The sequence below is a fragment of the Mustela erminea genome, chromosome X, assembly GCF_009829155.1.
Source record: "Mustela erminea isolate mMusErm1 chromosome X, mMusErm1.Pri, whole genome shotgun sequence".
NCBI classification, from domain to species: domain Eukaryota; kingdom Metazoa; phylum Chordata; class Mammalia; order Carnivora; family Mustelidae; genus Mustela; species Mustela erminea.
The window spans coordinates 71866155-71888095 of record NC_045635.1 but is presented as its reverse complement, the minus strand read 5'-3'; the positions used below and the strand labels follow the sequence as shown (position 1 = coordinate 71888095).

The 21941-nt window shown below is 38.8% G+C and overlaps 1 pseudogene; it reads right to left on the bottom strand.

Moving 5' to 3' along the window:
* Positions 1-19270: 19270 nt before the first annotated feature.
* LOC116582294 lies at positions 19271-20862 on the bottom strand (annotated as a pseudogene).
* Positions 20863-21941: the final 1079 nt, after the last annotated feature.

Sequence of the window (21941 nt, the reverse complement as noted above, 5' to 3'; positions counted from 1 at the left end):
TACCAGTTTGCATTCCCACTAACAGCGTAAGAGTGTTCCCCTTTTTCCGCATTCTTGTCAACACATGTTGTTTCCTGTGTTATTAACTTTGACCATTCTGACAGGCATGAAATGGTATCTCATTGTGATTTTGATTAGCATCCCTGATGATGATTGATGTTGAGCATATTTTCATGTATTTGTTAGCTATATGTGAACAATAAGTGATTTTTACATTTGTCCCTTCTACAAGTCTGAGCTCCAGGGATTATTTCACCTTTGTCTTTGTACCTTAGCAACTAGCCAATGCTTGACAAATAATTGGTATGAAATAAATGCCTTTTAAAGAAAGGAAGGATAAAAGCAAGAAGAAGGAATAAGGGAAAAAAGGGAAGGAGGAAAAGTGGAACTTAGATCATTCTACTGCACCACTCTGTTTACAGAAATCATTTAGCAATTCTTAGTTTATTTTAAGGAATTAGTTTATAACTAAATTGAATATTTCAAATAAAATTCATTATTTATATGCTTATGCTTTGGTGCAATTCCTTAGATTTATCCAGTAACTAAAATTATTTAGTATTATCTATAAGCAATTTGCAGCCAAACTTATAGGCATTTGACTGAGCATTTTATAAAGATATATGTCATAAACCAGTAAGCAAATGATATGCTGAATTTTGGGGTATTTGCCATCTCTGCTGAATTAATGAAGTTGGATATGAAAATGAAAGTTTTGCTCTGTAGTCATGGGGTGGAAGAAATGAAAAGTTAAAGGCATAGGGGTACCTGGGTGGCTCAGTGGGTTAAAGCCTCTGCCTTCAGCTCAGGTTATGATCCCAGGGTCCTGGGATTGAGTCCCACATCAGGCTCTCTGCCCGGCAGGGAGCCCGCTTCCCCCCTCTCTCTCTGCCTGTCTCTCTGCCTACTTGTGATCTCTGTCTGTCAAATAAATAAATAAAATCTTAAAAAAAAAGTTAAAGGCATAAAGAGTTAAGAATTGATGGCATAAACACAGAAAGAAAAGTAAGGTATAATTTACAGCAAGTCATACTCACAGTGTTTTCTTAAAGTATTCAGAGTATGCTTTTGAAATGATCATATGTATGTATGTAATATACATAAATACACACATACATATTTTTTTCCACAGGAAACTTTTAATAGTTGGGTTTATCTGCACATGTCCTATCTTATAAGGGATTTCTGGCTCTTCAGAACTTGAGTATTCAATTTGTTGTTTTTCTTTGAATGCAGCTTGACTTTGGAACTTCTGGTGCAAACTTCTCTGCAAAGAAGTTAAACATATCAAACATAATTAAGTGGTACTTAATAAAATTTCTATTCTTGTTTAGCTATGCTTAAGCATTACAAAAATTGGTTGTACAATATCTGAGTTATTTAAAAAACCTTTTTAATCACATTATAAATTTTCCTGATTTAAAACACACAAAAATAATTTCTTTTAGCAAATGAATTATTGGCTGTTTTTAAATAATCATTAAATAATGTAATACAGTTACTCCAGAAAAGCCTAAATATTGTTCAATCCAAAAATCTCTGTATTAAAATAAGAAACAAATATTATAGAAGTAAATTTACATAAAAAACAAATATTCCTTTTTAAAAAATTATATTACCAACATTCACACTCCAGTCTTGCACAGTGATGAATGTTAGTACTGTACAACTACAAAATTAAATTTGTTGATTTTACAAAGTATTCTCCTTTTATTGTACATATGTTAAATTACAACATGTGTTTCATATATTTTATTATACCAACATTATTTATGTCATACTAACCAGACTTTTGTCACTGCTATAGAATTGTTTTATGTTAGGTGTTCATGAAGTAAAACTTCATTTTCTCAACCTAACATGTCACTTTAATTTTTTTTATTTGAGTATTGTTGACATGTTACTTTCTGGCAATTAAAATTCTCCACTCACAGATGGACTTTTCTATTGCAGAGATACAGAGAAAACATGTTCATGAGCATTTAAAATATCATTTAAGAATAGATTTGAGGGGTGCCTGGATGGCTTAGTCAGTTGAGTGACCCACTCTTAATTTTTGTTCAGGTCACTAATTCATGGGTCATGAGATAGAAACCCACATTGTGCTCCACATTCAGTGGGCATCTGCTTGGGCATTCTATATCTCTGCCTCTCCCTCCCCACAGACACATGCATGTGCTCTTTCTCTATCGAATAAATAAATAAATTTTTAAAAATACATTTGAGAAAGTATGAATATGGTAGCTTTTTATTTTAACAGTTTTCTATTTTTATTAAAAATCCTTGTACTGAACACATCTCCATTTTTAAGAGAATGGCCCAAAGATAAATAAATATAAACATTTAAATAATTATAACATGTAATTATAACATTGTACCTTAGTACAAGAATAAAGGCAATAACAGTGCTGTTGGGAGGGCAGATGACAGAGCACTAACACTGCTTAGAGATTTGGGAAAGCCTTCATAAAAAATGTGATATTCAAAGTACATATTTTAAGTTAAAAATAGAGCTACCATATGACCCAGCAATTGTACTACAGGATATTTACCCCAAAGATACAGATGCAGTGAAAAGATAGGCCACATGCTCCTCAGTGTTCATAGCATCAATGTCCACAATAGCCAAACTGTGCAAAGAGCTGAGATGCCCTTAAACAGATGAGTGAATAAAGAAGATGTGGTCCATACATACAATGGGATATTACTCAGCCATCAGAAAGGATGAATACCCAACTTTTGCATCAACATGGAGGAGACTAGAAGAGATTATGCTAAGTGGAATAAGTCAAGCAAAGAATGTCAATTATCATATGGTTTCACTTCCTTGTGAAACATAGTGAATAACATGAAGGACATTAGGAGAAGGAAGGGGGAAATGAAGGGGGAAGATGAGAGGGGGAGAAGAACCATGAGAGACTATGGACTCTGAGAAACAAACTTAGAATTTTAGAGAGGATGGGGTGGGGGAATGAGTTAGCCTGGTGACGGGTATTAAAGAAGGCATTTATTGCATGGAGCAGTGGGTGTTATACACAAACAATCATGGAATACTACATCAAAAACTAATGATGTACTGTATGGTGACTAACATAACATAATAAAAAAAATATTTAAAAAACCTGGACTACTTTCTTACACTATACACAAAAATAAACCCAAAATAGATGAAAAACTTAAATTTGAGACTCCTAGAAGCAAACACAGGTAGCACCTCTTTGACCTTGGCTGCAACAGCTTCTGGCTAGACACATCTCCAAAGGCAAGGGAAACAAAGGCAAAAATGGGATATTGTAACTTCATCAGTATAAAAAGCTTTTGCACAGCAGTAGAAACAGTCAATAAAAAGGCAGCCTATGGAATGGGAGAATGTATTTGCAAATGGCTTAACAGATAAAGGGCTAGTATCCAAATTCTACAAAGACCTTATCAAAGTCAACACCCAATAAACAAAAAATCCAGTCACAAAACGAACAGAAGGCATGAACAGAACATTTTTTCCAATGAAGACAAAGAAATGGCTAGCAGACACATGAAAGAGATACTCAACATCACTTGGCATCAGAGACATACAAAGAAAACCACAATAAGATACCACCTCACACTGGTCAGAATGGCTAAAATTAAAAAATCAGGAAAGAGAAGTTGTTGGTGAGGATGTGTGGAAAGGGGAACTCTTGTACACTACTGGTAGGAATGCAAAGTGATGCAGCCATTCTGGAAAATAGTATGGAGATTCCTCAAAAATTTAAATAGAGCTACATTATAATCCAGCAATTGTGTTACTAGGTATTTATCCAAAGGATACAAACATAGTGATTCAATGGGACACATGCACCCTAATGTTTATAAAAGCAATATCTGCAATAGCCAAAATATGAAATGAGTCCAGATGAATGGATAAAGAACAGGTGGTATGTGTGTGTGTATACACTCACACACACACACACACACACACACTGAAATATTATTCAGGCATCAAAAAAAAGAGAAATATTGTCATTTGCAGCTATGTGGATGGAAATAGAGGGTATTATGCTAAACAAAATTAGTCAGAGAGAAACAAATACCATATGATTTCATTCATATGTGGAATTTAAGAAACAAAGCAGAACATAGGGGAAGAGAAGCGAAATATAGTAAGATGAAAACCAAGACGGAGGCAAACCATAAGAAACTCTTAACTATAGGAAAAAAACTGAGGGTTGCTGGAGGGGAGGTAAGTGGGTGGATTGAGTAATTAGGTCATGGACTTTAAGGAGGAACTTTACGTAATAAGCCCTGGGTGTTCTATGTAGCTGATGATTCACTAAATTCTACTGAAACTAATAATACAGTATGTGTTAACTAAATTAAATTTAAATAAAAAATAATAATATAAATCCAAGACTGTTCCAAGCACACTATGTTGATTGGTCACCCCAGATTTATGATAAAATAATCCACATATATGTAACTGTTCATCTTGCCTTAGAGTAAAAAGCTATTTCACTTAATAATATTTTAGCCCCTTTTAAGGGCTAGCATGCTATTTATCTGGTTACACACTCCCAAAGTTATGTACCTTACATAACTCCCTATTCTTAAGTGTAATCAGAACCTGCAACTTGCTTCTGGACAATAGAGGATGAAGAAAATTATAGGGGTTGTTAATTGGATAGATACTTCCTTGAATAGGTTTTGTTATATAAGACTCTCTCCTGGCAGAATGGAGCTAGAGATTCTTATTCTAGGCTTGGTCTTGATGAAAACTGCAATGTTTTAAGAGGGTCTGTCAGAGGGACATGTCACAACTATACATTGCATTTAGGAACTGACAATGACTCTGTATCCAGTAGCCAGCAAGGAAAGAAATGGGGCAGGAGGAGACTACCTTAGCTCTACAGCTGCAAGGATCAGGATTCTAACAACAACCATATGAACTTGCAAGAGAACCCAAAGTCCAAATGAGATTTAAGCCCACCTGATGCCCTGATTGAAGCTTTGTGTAAAACCCTGAGCAGAACACCCAGATAAACAATATCGAGACTCCTGACCCACATAACTGTGACATAATAAATGTGTATTGTTTTAGGTTGGTAAGTCTGTGGAAATTTGCAGCAACGGAAAACTAATACACAGATCAAAACTAATTCTGAAGCTACCTGCATTCAAATCCAGCCAGTTTTCCCTCTTTACTCTCTCTTTTTTTTTTAATTCACCATTTTTAATTAAATTGATTTATTTATTTTAAGAAAAACAGTATTGATTATTTTTTCACCACACCCAGTGCTCCATGCAATCCGTGCCCTCTAGAATACCCACCAACTTGTACCCCAACCTCCCACCCCCCACCACTTCAAACCCCTCAGATTGTTTTTCAGAGTCCATAGTCTCTCATGATTCACCTCCCCTTCCAATTTACCCCAACTCCCTTCTCCTAACACGCCTTGTCCTCCATGATATTTGTTATGCTCCACAAATAAGTGAAACCATATGATAATTGACTCTCTCTGCTTGACTTATTTCACTTAGCATAATCTCTTCCAGTCCTGTCCATGTTGCTACAAAAGTTGGGTATTCATCCTTTCTGATGGAGGCATAATACTCCATAGTGTATATGGACCACATCTTCCTTATCCATTTGTCTGTTGAAGGGCATCTTGGTTCTTTCCATAGTTTGGCAGCGTGGCCATTGCTGCTATAAACATTGGGGTACAGATGGCCCTTCTTTTCACGACATCTGTATCTTTGGGGTAAATACCCAGGAGTGCAATGGCAGGGTCATAGGGAAGTTCTATTTTTAATTTCTTGAGGAATCTCCACACTGTTCTCCAAAGAGGCTGCACCAACTTGCATTCCCACCAACAGTGGAAGACGGTTCCCCTTTCTCCACATCCTCTCCAACGCATGTTGTTTCCTGTTTTGTTAATTTTGGCCATTCTAACTGGTGTAAGGTGATATCTCAATGTGGTTTTAATTTGAATCTCCCTGAGGGCTAGTAATGATGAACATTTTTTCATGTGTCTGATAGCCATTTGTATGTCTTGATTGGAGAAGTGTCTGTTGATATCTTCTGCCCATTTTTTTTTATATGTTTGCCAGTTTCATGTGTGTTGAGTTTGAGGAGTTCATTATAGACCCTGGAGATCAACCTTTTGTCTGTATTGTCATTGGAAATATCTTCTCCCATTCCGTGGGTTGCCTCTTTGTTTTCTTGACTGTGTCCTTTGCTGTGCAGAAGCTTTTGATTTTGATGAAGTCCCAAAAGTTCATCTTGGCTTTTGTTTCCTTTGCCTTTGGAGACATATCTTGAAAGAAGTTGCTGTGGCTGATATAGAAGAGATTACTGCCTATATTCTCCTCTAGGATTCTGATGGATTCCTGTCTCACGTTGAGGTCTTTTATCCATTTTGAGTTTATCTTTGTGTACGGTGTAAGAGAATGGTCGAGTTTCATTCTTCTACATATAGCTGTCCAGTTTTCCCAGGACCATTTATTGAAGAGACTGTCTTTTTTCCACTGTATATTTTTTTCTATTTTGTCGAAGATTTATTGATCATAGAGTTGAGGGTCCATATCTGGGCTCTCTACTCTGTTCCACTGGTCTATGTGTCTGTTTTTATGCCAGTACCATGCTGTCTTGGTGATCACAGCTTTGTAGTAAAGCTTGAAATCAGGTAACGTGATGCCCCCAGTTTTATTATTTTTTTTCAACATTTCCTTAGTGATTTGGGGTCTCTTCTGATTCCATACAAATTTTTGGATTATTTGCTCCAGCTCTTTGAAGAATACTGGTGGAATTTTGATCAGAATGGCATTGAAAGTATAGATTGCTCTAGGTAGTATACACATTTTCAGACCAATATCACTGATGAATATGGATGCTAAGATTCTCAACAAGATCCTAGCCAACAGGACCCAACAGCACATTAAAAATATTATCCAGCATGATCAGATGGGATTCACCCCTGGGCTACAAGGATGGCTCAACATTCACAAATCAATCAATGTGATACAACAAATTAATATGAGAAGAGAGAAGAACCACATGGTCCTCTCAATTGATGCAGAAGAAGCATTTGACAAAATCCAGATTCCGTTTCTGATTAAAATGCTTCAAAGTATAGGGATAGAGGGAACATTCCTGAACCCCATCAAATCTATCTATGAAAGACCCACAGCAAATATCATCCTCAATGGGAAAAAACTTGCAGCCTTCCCGTTGAGATCAGGAACAAGACAAGGATGCCCACTTTCACCACTCTTGTTCAACATAGTATTAGAAGTCCTAGCAACAGCAATCAGACAACAAAGAGAAATAAAAGGTATCCAAATTGGCAATGAAGAAGTCAAACTCTCTCTATTCACAGATGACATGATTCTTTATATGGAAAACCCAAAAGACTCCACTCCCAAACTACTAGAACTCATACAGCAATTCAGTAATGTGGCAGGATACAAAGTCAATGTGCAGAAATCAGTGGCTTTCTTATACACTAACAATGAGAATACAGAAAGGGAAATTAGAGAATTGATTCCATTCACTATAGCACCAAGAACCATAAGATACCTGAGAATAAACCTAACCAAAGAGGTAAAGGATCTGTACTCGAGGAACTACAGAACACTCATGAAAGAAATTGAAGACACAAAAAGATGGAAGACCATTCCATGCTCTTTCATTGGAAGAATAAACATTGTTAAAATGTCTAAACTACCCTCTTTACCTTCAATATTGGCCTTTCTTCTTTTATTACTTAGATTTTCTTTTCTTAGATTTCCACATATATTGACCCACAATGAGTTCAGTACCATTCTTTTATTTTCTTCTCTTTCTAATTTCACAGGTCCCTTAAAATCCCCAAGTTTCTTCCCACTTTCTTCCAGAATCACTGGTCAACATAGATGGTACCATCTATGTAATGTGTGCTGAGAAAATTACAAAAATCAGTTTTTATTCTATCATATATCCAGCATTTTGTGTTCACCTTTCACAATTACCATCTTTAAAACTCCATATTTGCATTTCCTTAATTTACCTCTCTAATATCACTCATCACCTCACAATAAATTTTTCCATTTTGTTGAAAAATAACTGACATGCATCACTTTATAAATTTAAGGTGTACGTCATTATGGTTTGATTCACATATATTGTGAAATGATTGTCACAGCAGGTTTAGTTAACATCCATCTTCTCATATAGATAAAATAAAAAGTAAAAGGAATCTCTTTGTGATGAGAATTCTTAGGATTTACTCTTTTAACAATTTTCTTATATATCATACTGAAGTGTTAACTATAATAATCAAATGCACTGGGGCGCCTGGGTGGCTCAGTGGGTTAATGTCTCTGCCTTCAGCTCAGTTCATGATCTCAGAGTCCTGGGATCAAGCCCCACATCAGGCTCTCTGCTCAGCGGGGAGCCTGCTTCCTCCTCTCTCTCTCTCTGCCTGCCTCTCTACCTATTTGTGATCTCTGTCTGTCAAATAAATAAATAAATAAATAATCTTAAAAAAAATAATCAAGTACACTACACACCTAATACTTATTTATCTTATAACTGGAAGTTTGTTCCTTTTGACCACCTACCTCTAGTTCCACGTCCTCTAACTCCCCACCTCTGTTAGATTCCACACCTAAGTGAGATCATACAATATTTGTCTTTCCCTGTTGGAATTATTTCACTTAGCACAATCCCTGCAAGATCCATCCATGTTGTTACAAATGGGGGGATTTCCTTGTTTTTTAAGGCTGATAATATTCCTTTGTTTACATATACCACAACTTTTTTATCTATTCACCTATGGATGGACACTTATGTTGTTTCCACATCTTAGTTATTGTAAATATTGCTGCTGTGAAAGTGGTGGTGCAGATATCTCTTTTAATTAGTGTTTTCATTTTCTTTGAACATATTCCTAGAAGTGAAATTGCTAGATCATACTATCGTTCCATTTCTAATTTTTTGAGGAACCTCCACACTGTTTTCTGTAGTGGTCAATGTATAATCCCGCCAACAATACACAAGTTTTTCCTTTTCTCCAGATCCACACCAACATTTGTTTTCTCTTGCCTTTTTGATGATGGCCAGTCTAACAGACACAACGTGTTATCTTATTGTGGTTTTAATTTGTATTTCCCTGTTTACTATTGATGTTGATCATCTTTTTTCATGTACATGTTGGAAATTTTTTTATCTTCTTTTATAAATTATTTTTTGTTATGTTGTTAGTCACCATACAGTACATCATTTGTTTTTTATGTAGTGTTCCAAAATTCATTTTTTGCATATAACACCCAGTGCTCCGTGTTTATCCTCTTTGGAACAAAATCTCTATTCAGCTTTGCTTATTTTGGATTATTTGGGGTTTTTTGAAATTGAATTGTATGAGTTCTTTAAAATATTCTAGATCCTAAACTCTTATCAGACATAAACAAATATGGTTTACAAATATTATATCCTATTCCATAGGCTGTTTTTTCATTTTGTTGATGGTTTCTTTTGCTGTGCATAAGCTTTTTAGATTGAGGTAGTCCTGATTGCTGACATTTGTTTTTGTTGCTTGTGTTTTAGGTATGATTTTTTAAAAATTACTTCTAAGATCCACATCAAGGAGATTATTCTATGTTTTCTTCTAGGAGTTTCATGATTTCAGTTCTTATATTTAAGTCTTTCATCCATTTTGAGTTAATTTTGTGAATCCTGTAAGATAAGGGTCAAGCTTCAATTTTTTACATGTAAATATCCAATTTTGCCATTTATTGAAGATACCACCTTTTCTCGATTAAGTATTCTTGGATCCCTTATCAAATATTAGTTGATGGTATATGCTTGGCTTCCATTTTGTTACCTTGATTCTCTTCCACTGGTCTATTTGTCTGCATTTATGCCAGTTCCATACTGTTTTAATTACTCTACCTTTATAGTATAGCTTGAAATCAGGAAGTATAATGCCTCCTGCTTTATTCTTTCTCAGGATTTCTTTGGAGATTGGGGTCTTTTGTGGTTCCATATAAATTTTGGGAGTGTGTTTTCTATTTCTGAAAAATGTCACTAGAACCTTGATAGGGATTGTATTGAATATATAGATGACTTATGATAGTATGGATATTTTAACAGTATTAATTATCCCAATGTGTGAGTCCATGATAAGGCTTGAGATGAGGACCAAACCAGGCCCTGACTTGCGTCTCCTTTAAAGTCTGAATAACCTAACAAAAGGTTCAGGACGGGAAAAGTTGAGTAGCACTGAGAAAGGGTCTGTGCTATGCGTTGTACGCTCGCCTACGTGACTTCCCACACACTTGCTAAACAAATGAGAAGAATTCGGTTGGGGTCAAAAGTTCATTGCTGGTCCTTGCTGCCCTAGTACAGCCCATAAATTATTTTCAGGTTTGCTGTATTTGTACTGGCATCAGCCATCTGGTGTCATGAGGAACTTGTGGTTGTTTAAGTAGACAAAGATGTAATATCACTATATATATGGCCTAAATGCTTTGAATAAACTTAACACTGTTGGACATCCTCCTCAGTGCTCCTGAGTGAGAGTGTGGGGTGGGCTTGGAGACCTGGTGGGAAGTGGCACTAGTTAACACCCCCATCCCGGGATCCCAGGGCCCAGTCATTGCAAGGACAGTGTAGGGTGGGTGTGCAGTGGAAAAAGGGTAATTGTTGCCTGTTTCTACCCTCTTATCCCTGGAGCATGTAGGCCCTGGGAGCAAGGAGGCTCTGGGCTAGGGGTGCTGAACAGGTGCTGTCAGTCCAGGAATCCTACTGGCCAGGCAAGAGTGTTACTGGGCTCAGTTCTGGCACTTATTAGATGTGAAGAATGGCAAATTTTTAAGAAGATTTTTTATTTATTTCAGAGAGCGACAGAGAGAGATAAAGCATGAATGGCAGGGGCAGGAGGAGAGAGGGAGAGTCTCAGGCAGACTCTCTGCTGAGCACGGAGCCCACTAAAGGCTCAGTCCCATGACCATGAGATCATGACCTGAGCTGAAGCCAAGAGTTGGAGGTTCTTCAATGACTGTGCCACCCAGGCGCCCCAGCAATGGGCTAATTTTATTCTACTGGGATCTGGCTCAGCAGGAAACCAAAGCTGAGGAGCTCATAGTTCTTCTGGGTGGATCTGACTGGGTGGAAGCCAGTCACAGGGCAGCAGGGAAGGGAAAATGCTGTGACCTTCATCCCAGGGTTGTGGGGGGCACATTGTCAGAGAGGACCAAATTTTAGTACCTAGGCATGTATGTTCCAGGTCACTGTGTTGGAATGGAATCCAGAGCCTATCATTGGGTACTGGAGGTTCACTCTTGGACACTTAGGAGGAAAGGTGTCAAGGGAAAGGTCTATTAGAGGGCCAAATATAAGAATACCCCTCTTAAAGAGAAGGGACATTCCCACCAAATTTGTTAGGCACCTCTAGAGCTGGCAAATGTGCTATTTAAGAGTGTCAAAATCAGTAATCCAAATAGAGTCCTGACAGATCACCTGTCCTGACAAGATGGAAGCAGAGAACAGACACTCTAACATAAGACCAGGGAAATGATCCAGGAAAGTAAGAGGGAAGAGTCCCTAACAATTAAAAAAATGGGCATGATGTTTTGTTTGCATCGTTCCTTCAGGATGGCTGGCTGTGTATCAATACAGAACACCTGTCCTGGCTTCAGCCATTTGGCGTCACGAGGTCTGCTTATAGTTAATTGTGAAACTTATTATGGGAACTCGTGGTTGTTTAACTAGACACAGATGTATTGCTTCTCCTATTATCACTATATATATGGACTTAATGCTTTGAATAAACTTAGCACTGTTGGACATCCTCCTCAGTGCTCCTCCTGCCCCCATCTCTCTGCTTCTCGAGTTCTTTTCTTCATCCTCTTACCTCATGTTCCTGGTCGATTTGTCACACCAGCTGCAACATCCCAATCCATGAACACATTTATGTTTCCTTCAGTTCCTTTCATCAGTGCCTTAAAGTTTTCAGAATAGAGGGCTTTCACCTCCTTGGTTAAATGTATTCCTAAGTATTTTATTGTTTTTCATATTATTGTAAATGGGATCTTTTTTTTCTTTTTCAGAAAATTTGTTGTTAGTATATAGAAATGTTATTAATATTTTATATTAATTTTATATCCAGCCTTCCATGCTCATGGATAAGAAGAATAAACATTGTTAAAATGTCTATACTGCCTAGAGCAATCTATACTCTCAATGCCATCCTGATCAAAATTCCACTGGCATTTTTCAAAGCGTTGGAACAAACAATCTAAAATTTGTATGGAACCAGAAGAGACAACGAATTGTTAAGGAAATGTTGAAAAAGAAAAACAAAACTGGGGACATAACATTGCCTAATTTCAAGCTTTACCACAAAGCTGTGATCACCGAGACAGCATGATACTGGCACAAAAACAGACACATACACCAGTGTAACAGAGTAAAGAGGCCAGATATGGACCAACAACTCTATGGTCAACTAACCTTAAAGCAGGAAAAAATATTCAGTGGAAAAAATACAGTCTCTTCAATAACTGGTGCTGGGAAAATTGGACAGCTATGTATAGAAGCATGAAATTTGACAATTCTCTTACACGATACACAAAGATAAACTTGAAATGGATAAAATACCTCAACGTGAGGCAGAAATCTATCAAAATCCTAGAGAAGAACACGGGCAGTAACCTCTCTAACATTAGACACAGCAACTTGTTCCAAGACTTGTCTCCAAAGGCAAAGGGAAAAAGAACAAAAATGAACTTTTGGGACTTCAAGATCACATGCTTCTGCACAGCAAAGAAAAGTGTCAACAAAACAAAGAGGGAACCCACAGAATGGGAGAAGATATTCGCAAATGACACTACAGACAAAGGGCTGATATCCAAGATCTATAAAGAATTCCTCAAACTCGACACCCACACAAAACAGGTAATCACATCAAAAAATGGGCAGAAGACATGAACAGACACTTCTCCAATGAAGACATACAAATGACTAACAGACACATAAACAAATGTTCACCATCATTAGCCATCAGGGAGAATCAAATCAAAACCTCACTGAGATACCACCTTATACCAGTTAGAATGGCCAAAATTAACAAGACAGGAAACAACAAGTGTTGGAGAGGATGTGAAGAAAGGGGAAAGCTCTTACACTGTTGGTGGAAATGAAAGTTGGTGCAGTCACATTGGAAAGCAGTGTGGGGATTCCTTAAGAAATTAAAAATAGAGCTACCCTATGACCCAGCAATTACAATACTGGGTATTTACCTCAAAGATACAGATGTAGTGAACAGAAGGGCCATCTGTACACCAATGTTCATAGTGGCAATGGCCACAGTCACCAAACTGTGGAAAGAGCCAAGATACCTTTCAACAGATGAATGGATAAAGAAGATATGGTGCATATATACAATGGAGTATTATGCCTCCATCAGAAAGGATGAATACCCAACTTTTGTATCAACATGGAGAGGACTGGAGGAGATTATGCTGAGTGAAATAAATCAAGCAGAGAGAGTCAATTATCATATGGTTTCACTTACTTATAGAGCATAAGGAATAACACGGAGGACATTGGGGGTTGGAGAGAAGAAGTGAGTTCTGGGAAATCAGAGGGGGATATGAACCATGAGAGACTGTGGACTCTGAGAAATAAACCGAGAGTTTTCGATGGGAGAGGGATGGGGACTGGGAGGGCCTGGTGGTGGGTCTTAAGGAGGGAACATATTTCATGGAGCCCTGGGTGTGGTGCATAAACAATGAATCTTGGAATCCTGAAAAAAATGAAATAAATTTTTAAAAAAATATATCCTTCAACTTTACTGAGTCCATTGAATAGCTCTCAGCATTTTTCTTTTAAAGATTTTATGTATTTATTTGAGAAAGAGAGACCACAAGCAGGGGGAGCAACAGAAGGAGAGGAAGAGGGGCACCTGTGTGGCTCAGTGGGTTAGGGCCTCTGCCTTCAGCTCAGGTCATGATCTCAGGGTGCTGGGATCGAGCCCTGCATCGGGCTCTCCGCTCAGCAGAGAGCCTGCTTCCTCCTCTCTCTGCCTGCCTCTCTGACTACGTGTGAACTCTCTCTCTGTCAAATAAATTTAAAAAAAAATCTTAAAAAAAAAGAAAGAAAATAAAAAAAGAAGGAGAGGAAGAAGCAGGCTTCCTTCTGAGCAGGGAGCCTGAAGCAGGGTTCAATCCCTGGATCCTGGGATCATGATCTGAGCTAAAGGCAGATGTTTACCTGACTGAGCCACGCATGTGCCCCAGTTTTAAGGGTTTTTTGTTTGCTTGTTTGTTTTTGTTTGATTCTTTAGAATTATCTATATATAAAATCATTTCATCTGCAAATGGAAACAAATTGTTCCTTCTACTTTTGATGCCTTAAATTTTTTTTTCTTGCCTGACTGCTCTAACTAGAACTTCCATTACTATGTTGAATAAAAATGGTGATAGTGGGGACCCTAGGTGGCTGAGTCAGTAAGCATCTGTCTTTGGCTCAGGTCATGATCCCCAGGGTCCTGGGATCAAGTCTTACCCACATTGTGCTCTTTGCTCAGCATGGGGCCTGCTTTTCCATCTGCCCTTCCCCTTGCTTGTGCATGCTCTCTCTCTCTCTCTCTCTCTCTCTCTGATAAATAAATAAATAATTTTTTTAAATGGTGGCAGTGGGCACACACACTTTTCTTGTTCCTGATCTTAGAAGAGAAGGTTTTAGGGGTGCCTGGGTGATTTGTTCAGTTAAGTGTCTACCTTCAATTTAGGTCACAATCTCAGGTCACAAGCCCTGGGTTGGGCTCCCTGCTCAGCAGGGGAGTCTGATTCTCCCTTCCCTTTTCCTTCTCCCTCTCCACTGTGCTCATGTTCTCTCTCTCAAATAAATAAATGAAATCTTTTTAAAAAAGAAAAAAGTTTTTAGTCTCTCACTATTGAGTATAATGCTAGATGTGGGCTTTTCTCATATGGATTTATTATGTTGATAATATGTTCCTTTTATGTGTAATTTGTTATGTGTTTTTATCATGAACTGATGTTGAATTTTGTCAAATGCTCTCTCTCTGTCTATTGAGATAATCATCTTTTTCCTTCATTCTATTAGTGTGATGTATCACATTGACTAGTTTGCATATATTGAACCATCCTTGTATCCCAGGGATAAAACCCACTTAATAATGGTGAATGATCCTTATAACATGCTAATTAATTTGGTTTGCTAGTATTTTATTGGTAATTTTTGCATCTATATTCATCAAGTATATTGGTCTATAATTTCTTAGTAATGTCCTTTTCTGGCTTTGGTATTAGGATAATAGGATAATTAGGATAATGCTGGGCTTGTAAAATGAGTTTGGGAGTGTTCCCTCCTCTTTGGTTTTTTGGAAGAGTTTTAGAAGTATTAGTGTTAATTCTCCATCAAATATTTAGTAAAATTCACCAGAGAAGCAGCTGGTCCTGGGTTTTCCTCCATTGGGAGATTTATGAAAACTGATTCATTCTGCTTACTAGTAATTGGTCTATTCACATCTTCAAATTTTCCTGATTCAGTATTGGTCGGTTGTACATTTCTAAGAATTTGTCCATTTCTTCTTGGTTGTGCACTTTTTTGGCATAGAGTTTTTCATAACAGCCTCATGATCCTTTGTATTTCTGTGGTATCAGTTATAATATCTTTTCATTTATAATTTGATTGATCTCTTTTTCCCTTGATTAGTCTAACTAAAAATTTATCAATTTTACTTATCTTTTCAAAGAACCAATTCTTGGTTTGGCTAATCTTTTCTATTGTTTCACTGTTCTTTATTTCATTCATTTCTGCTCTAGTGTTTATTTTTTCCTTCCTTATGCTAACTTTGGGCTCATTTTGTTTTTCTTTTTCTAGTTGCTTAAGGTCTACAGTTCAGTTGTTTATTTAGGATATTTCTTGCTTTTTTAACTAAGACATTTTTAATTTAGACATTTGTTGCGATGAACATTCCTCTTAGAACTGCTTTTGTTGCAAACCACAAGTTCTAGTAGTTTGGATTTCCATTTTCGTTTGTCTCAAGAAATTTTTTAAATTTATTATTTATTTCCTCTTTAACTTTTTCTTCAATCCCTTGGTTGTTCAGGAAAGTGTTGTTTAATTTCAATGTATTCGTGAACTTTCCAGTTTTTTTTTTCTTATTATTGATTTCTAGTTTCATTCTATTGTGGTCAGGGAAGATACTTGGTACGATTTCAATCATCTTTAACTTGCTAAGATGTATTTTTTGTCCTAACATATGATCAATTTCTCCTTGAAAATGATCCATGTGTATTTGAGACAATGTGTATGCTACAGTTATTGAACAGAATGTTCTGTATATATTAGTTAGGTCCATTTGGTCCACAGTGTTGTTCAAATCCACTGTTTCTTCATTGATTCTCTGTCTGGATAATCTATTTTTGAGAGTGGGATATTATGTTTTCAACTATTATTGTATTTCTGTTTATTTCTCCTTTTAGATCTATTTTATATATTTAGGTGCTCCAATGTTTGGCATACAAATATTTATAACTGTTACATCTTCTTGATGGATTGACTACTTCATCATTTTGTAATGGCATTATTTGTCTCTTCTTACCATTTTTACTGTAAAGCCTATTTTGTCTGATATAATTACCAGTGGTTTTTGTTTGTTTGTTTGTTTACCATTTGTTTGAAAAGTCTTTTCTATCCCATCAGTCTGTGTGTGTCTTTAAAGCTAATGTGAGTCTCTTGAGAGCAATTTATTGTTGGATCTCACTTTTTTTTCATTTAGCTATTCTATGTCTTATCATTAGAGAAATGAATCTTTCTTTTTCATGATGAATTTTCTTTTTTTAAAATTTTTAAAATTTTTTTTTTATTTTTTATAAACATATAATGTATTTTTATCCCCTGGGGTACAGGTATGTGAATCGCCAGGTTTACACACTTCACAGCATTCACAATAGCACATACCCTCCCCAATGTCCATAACCCCACCCCCCTTCTCCGAACCCCTTTCCCCCCAGCAGCCTTCAGTTTGTTTTGTGAGATTAAGAGTCTCTTATGGTTTGTCTCCCTCCCAATCCCATCTTGTTTTATTTATTCTTCTCCTACCCCCTTAGCCACCCACGTTGCATCTCCACTTCCTCATATCAGGGAGATCATATGATAGTTGTCTTTCTCCGATTAACTTATTTCGCTAAGCATGATACCCTCTAGTTCCATCCACGTCGACGCAAATGGCAAGATTTCATTTCTTTTAATGGCTGCATAGTATTCCATTGTGTATATATACCACTTTTTCTTTATCCATTCATCTGTTGATGGACATCTAGGTTCTTTCCATAGTTTGGCTATTGTGGACAGTGCTGCTATAAACATTCGGGTGCACGTGCCCCTTCGGATCACTATGTTTGTATCTTTAGGGTAAATACCCAGTAGTGCAAATGCTGGCTCATATGGTAGTTCTATTTTCAACATTTTGAGGAACCTCCATGCTGTTTTCCAGAGTGGTTGCACCAGCTTGCATTCCCACCAACAATGTAAGAGGGTTCCCCTTTCTCCACATCCTCACCAGCATCTGCCATTTTTTGACTTGTTAATTTTAGCCATTCTTACTGGTGTGAGGTGATATCTCATTGTGGTTTTAATTTGTATTTCCCTGATGCTGAGTGATATGGAGCACTTTTTCATGTGTCTGTTGGCCATCTGGATGTCTTCTTTGCAGAAATGTCTGTTCATGTCCTCTAACCATTTCTTGATTGGATTATTTGTTCTTTGGGTGTTGAGTTTGCTAAGTTCTTTATAGATTTTGGACACTTGCCCTTTATCTGATATGTCATTTGCAAATATCTTCTCCCATTCTGTCAGTTGTATTTTGGTTTTGTTAACTGTTTCCTTTGCTGTGCAAAAGCTTTTGATCTTGATAAAATCCCAATAGTTCATTTTTGCCCTTGCATCCCTTGCCTTTGGCGATGTTCCTAGGAAGATGTTGCTGTGGCTAAGGTCGAAGAGGTTGCTACCTGTGTTCTACTCAAGGATTTTGATGGATTCCTTTCTCACATTGAGGCCCTTCATCCATTTTGAGTCTATTTTAATGTGTGGTGTAAGAAAATGGTCCAATTTCATTTTTATGCATGTGGCTGTCCAATTATCCCAACACCATTTATTGAAGAGGCTGTCTTTTTTCCATTGGGCATTCTTTCCTGCTTTGTCAAAGATTAGTTGAACATAGAGTTGAGGGTCTATTTCTGGGCTTTCTATTCTGTTCCATTGATCTATGTGTCTGTTTTTGTGCCAGTACCATGCTGCCTTGATGATGACAGCTTTGTAATAGAGCTTAAAGTCCAGAATTGTGATACCACCAACTTTGGCTTTCTTTTTCAATATTCCTTTGGCTATTCGAGGTCTTTTCTGGTTCCATATAAATTTTAGGATTATTTGATCCATTTCTTTGAAAAAGATGGATGGTACTTTGATAGGAATTGCATTAAATGTGTAGATTGCTTTTGGTAGCATAGACATTTTCACAATATTTATTCTTCCAATCCAGGAGCATGGAACATTTTTCCATTTCTTTGTGTCTTCCTCAGTTTCTTTTATGAGTACTTTTTAGTTTTCTGAGTACAGATTCTTTGCCTCTTTGGTTAGGTTTATTCCTAGGTATCTTATGGTTTGGGGTGCAATTGTAAATGGGATTGACTCCTTAATTTCTCTTTCTTCTGTTGGTGTAGAGAAATGCGACTGATTTCTGTGCATTGATTTTATCCTGACACTTTACTGAATTCCTGTACAAGTTCTAGCAGTTTTGGAGTGGAGTCTTTTGGGTTTTCTACATATTGTATCATATCATCTGTGAAGAGTGATAGTTTGACTTCTTCTTTGCCAATTTGGATGCCTTTAATTTCCTTTTGTTGTCTGACTGCTGAGGCTAGGACTTCTAGTACTATGTTGAAGTGTGTTTTTTTTTATGTTTTTATGTTTTTTTAAAAAAATTATTGAAAATAAAAGCATTTAATATCTCTTAAAAGGCAACCACGCTGCTTTCTCTGTGGTAGCGAGGGGGCATCACACAGTAGCTCTCCTCAGAGGGACTCCAGCTGCCCAGATCCCTGAGGGCCTGGGTCAGGGCATCCCCCCTGGTGCTGCTCAGGCTGTGCAGCTGGGGACAGTGGCACTGGGGGCCAGGTGGCCGAACAGGGGCTGCCCTCTACACACAGCCTCTGCCAGCGGCAGTGGACGGACGGGCCACCCCGGCCCAGAGCTCAGGGCTGCAATGGGGGTGCTGTATATGGGGGCACTTGATGTCCTAGGCCAGAGCCTTGCGGAAAGTGCTCCAGGCGTGGAAGCAGCGGGTGAACATGTGCTGCTCGTTGCCCTTGCGGACCAAGCGCAGGCGGTGTGGCTGCTCATGCTCTTTGGATCACATGTGTTGGATGTACACCTGGCAGGCCTTCAGACTCAGTTTGAACTCCACCTGGCTTGCCTGGGTCCCCACCCACATGTAGACCTCTTGACCATTGTCCAGCAGCATGATGTCGTCATCTGCCAGATCGTCCTGGCAGAAGTCCAAGCACTTCTTCGTCACCGCAAAGTAGCCCTTCTCATTGGAGCACTGGAAGAGCCTGGTGTGCTTCATGTACTTAGGGTCGTCATCATAGGGCTTCTGGGCCCCGATGCCCACCCAAAAGTAGTTCTCGGGCTCCTCACCCTCATTGATGACCTGCTTGCTGTAGGAGGTGTCAAACATGGTGTTCATATCTTCCGCCAGCTTGGCCTCATCTGGGTCTGACGCCCAGCCCACCCACACTTACACAATGCCCTGGTTGTCCTCGCTCTCAAAGGGAAACTTGAGGATGAAGCAGAACTCGGAGTTGAGGAGGCTGGAGTCAGTGTTGATCTGGATGCACTGGGTGCAGAGGGCGCTGCCATTGGTGCAAATCTGGTAGCGGCTGGGCTACTGGGCAGCCTGAGCCACCTTCCTCTTGCCCCGATGGATGATGAACTTTCTCTTGAAATGGGACAGGAACTTGGGGTTCTCCTGCTGCTGTGTCATGCGTACCACCTCTAGTTTGCCAGGGAAGAGGCTCTCGAACTTCTGCAGGCTGAAGGTGAAGGTGACCCAGCCCATGTTGGAGGCTTGCCGGCCCTGCCAGAAGTACACGATGCACTGGAGGTCTTCCTCAAGCTGCTTCTCCTCCGCCTCAGCTGCTGCCTCCTTGCCTTCTTTGCCCTCCGCTCCCGCTTTTTCCTCTTCCTTCTCTTCCCTCTCCTCCTCCTCCTCGTACTCCACAGGGACCCAGTACCTGCAGAGGAAGACATAACAGTCCTGCGTGTAGAAGTGGCTGAACTCCTCCTCCGGCAACCTCGCGAATTACTTGCCCTCCAGCATGAAGGCCTCCATGCCGTCCAGGTCCTAGTTCCACTCCTCCATCAGCTGCTCTGCCTCTGCCAACGCCATGGGTGGCTGCTGCAGCAGGAACAGCGCAGTGAGGTCAGCCTTCATCTGATCTTTCTTTTCCGCATCACGCTTCACCTTCCCAGGGAGTCCCGGACCCTGCAGCACAGCCTCCGCGTTGCGCGTGTAGTCCACGTCAACACGTAGTCCCAGTTCTTGAACTTGGCCTTAAACACCTGCGCCTCAGTGCCCTCCAGGCTGGGGCTGAATGAGGCGTGGCACCGGCCTGTGCAACATCCCGCACAGATCCTGGCCCAGCTTGAGGGTGGTGGCTCGCACCAGGCGCGGGAATTTGCGGCCCAGCCAGATGAACACGTCAGTCCACCAGTCCAGGATGTATATGCAGCGTGTGTCCAGCAGGCTCTGCAGCAGCCATCTTGGGCAGCAGTTCCACCTTGGGACGGGTGACCACTGCTATAGTGTTAATGGACATCCCTGACCTGTTCCTGACCTTAGCAGAAAAGCTTTCAGTTTTTCTCCATTGAGAATGATATTTGCAGTGGGCTTTTCATAGATGGCTTTGATAGTATTGAGGTATGTGCCCTCTATCCCTACACTTTGAAGAGTTTTGATCAGGAAGGGATGCTGTACTTTGTCAAATGCTTTTTGAGCATCTATTGAGAGTGTTATATGGTTTTTGTTCTTTCTTTTATTAATGTGGTGTATCACATTGATTGATTTGTGGATGTTGAACCAACCCTGCAGCCCTGGAATAAATCCCACTTGGTCGTGGTGAATGATCCTTTTAATGTACCATTGAATCCTATTGGCTAGTATTTTGGTGAGAATTTTCACATCTGTGTTCATCAAGGATATTGGTCTGTAGTTCTCTTTTTTTGACATGATCCTTGTCTGGTTTGGGGATCAAGGCAATGCTGGCCTCAGAAAATGAGTTTGGAAGTTTTCCTTCCATTTCTATTTTTTGGAACAGTTTCAGGAGAATAGGAATTACTTCTTCTTTAAATGTTTGGTAGAATTCCCCCCGGGAAGTCGTCTGGCCCTGGGTTTTTGTTTGTTTGGAGATTTTTGATGACTGTTTACTGGTTATGGGCCTGTTCAGGTTTTCTATTTCTTCTGGTTCAGTTGTGGTAGTTTATATGTCTCTAGGAATGCATCCATTTCTTCCAGATTGTCAAATTTGTTGGAGTAGAGTTTCTCATAGTATGTTCTTATAATTGTCTGTATTTCTTTGGTGTTAGTTGTGATCTCTCCTCTTTCATTCATGATTTTATTTATTTGGGTCCTTTCTCTTTTCTTTTAGATAAGTCTTCTTTCAAAGAACCAGCTCCTAGTTTCGTTGATTTGTTCTATTGTTTTTTTGGTTTCTATTTCATTGATTTCTGCTCTGATCTTTATGATTTCTCTTCTCCTGCTGGGTTTAAGGTTTCTTTCTTGTTCTTTCTCCAGCTCCTTTAGGTGTAGGGTTAGGTTGTGTACCTGAGACCTTTCTTGTTTCTTGAGAAAGGCTTGTAATGCTATATATTTTCCTCTCAGGACTGCCTTTCTTGTGTC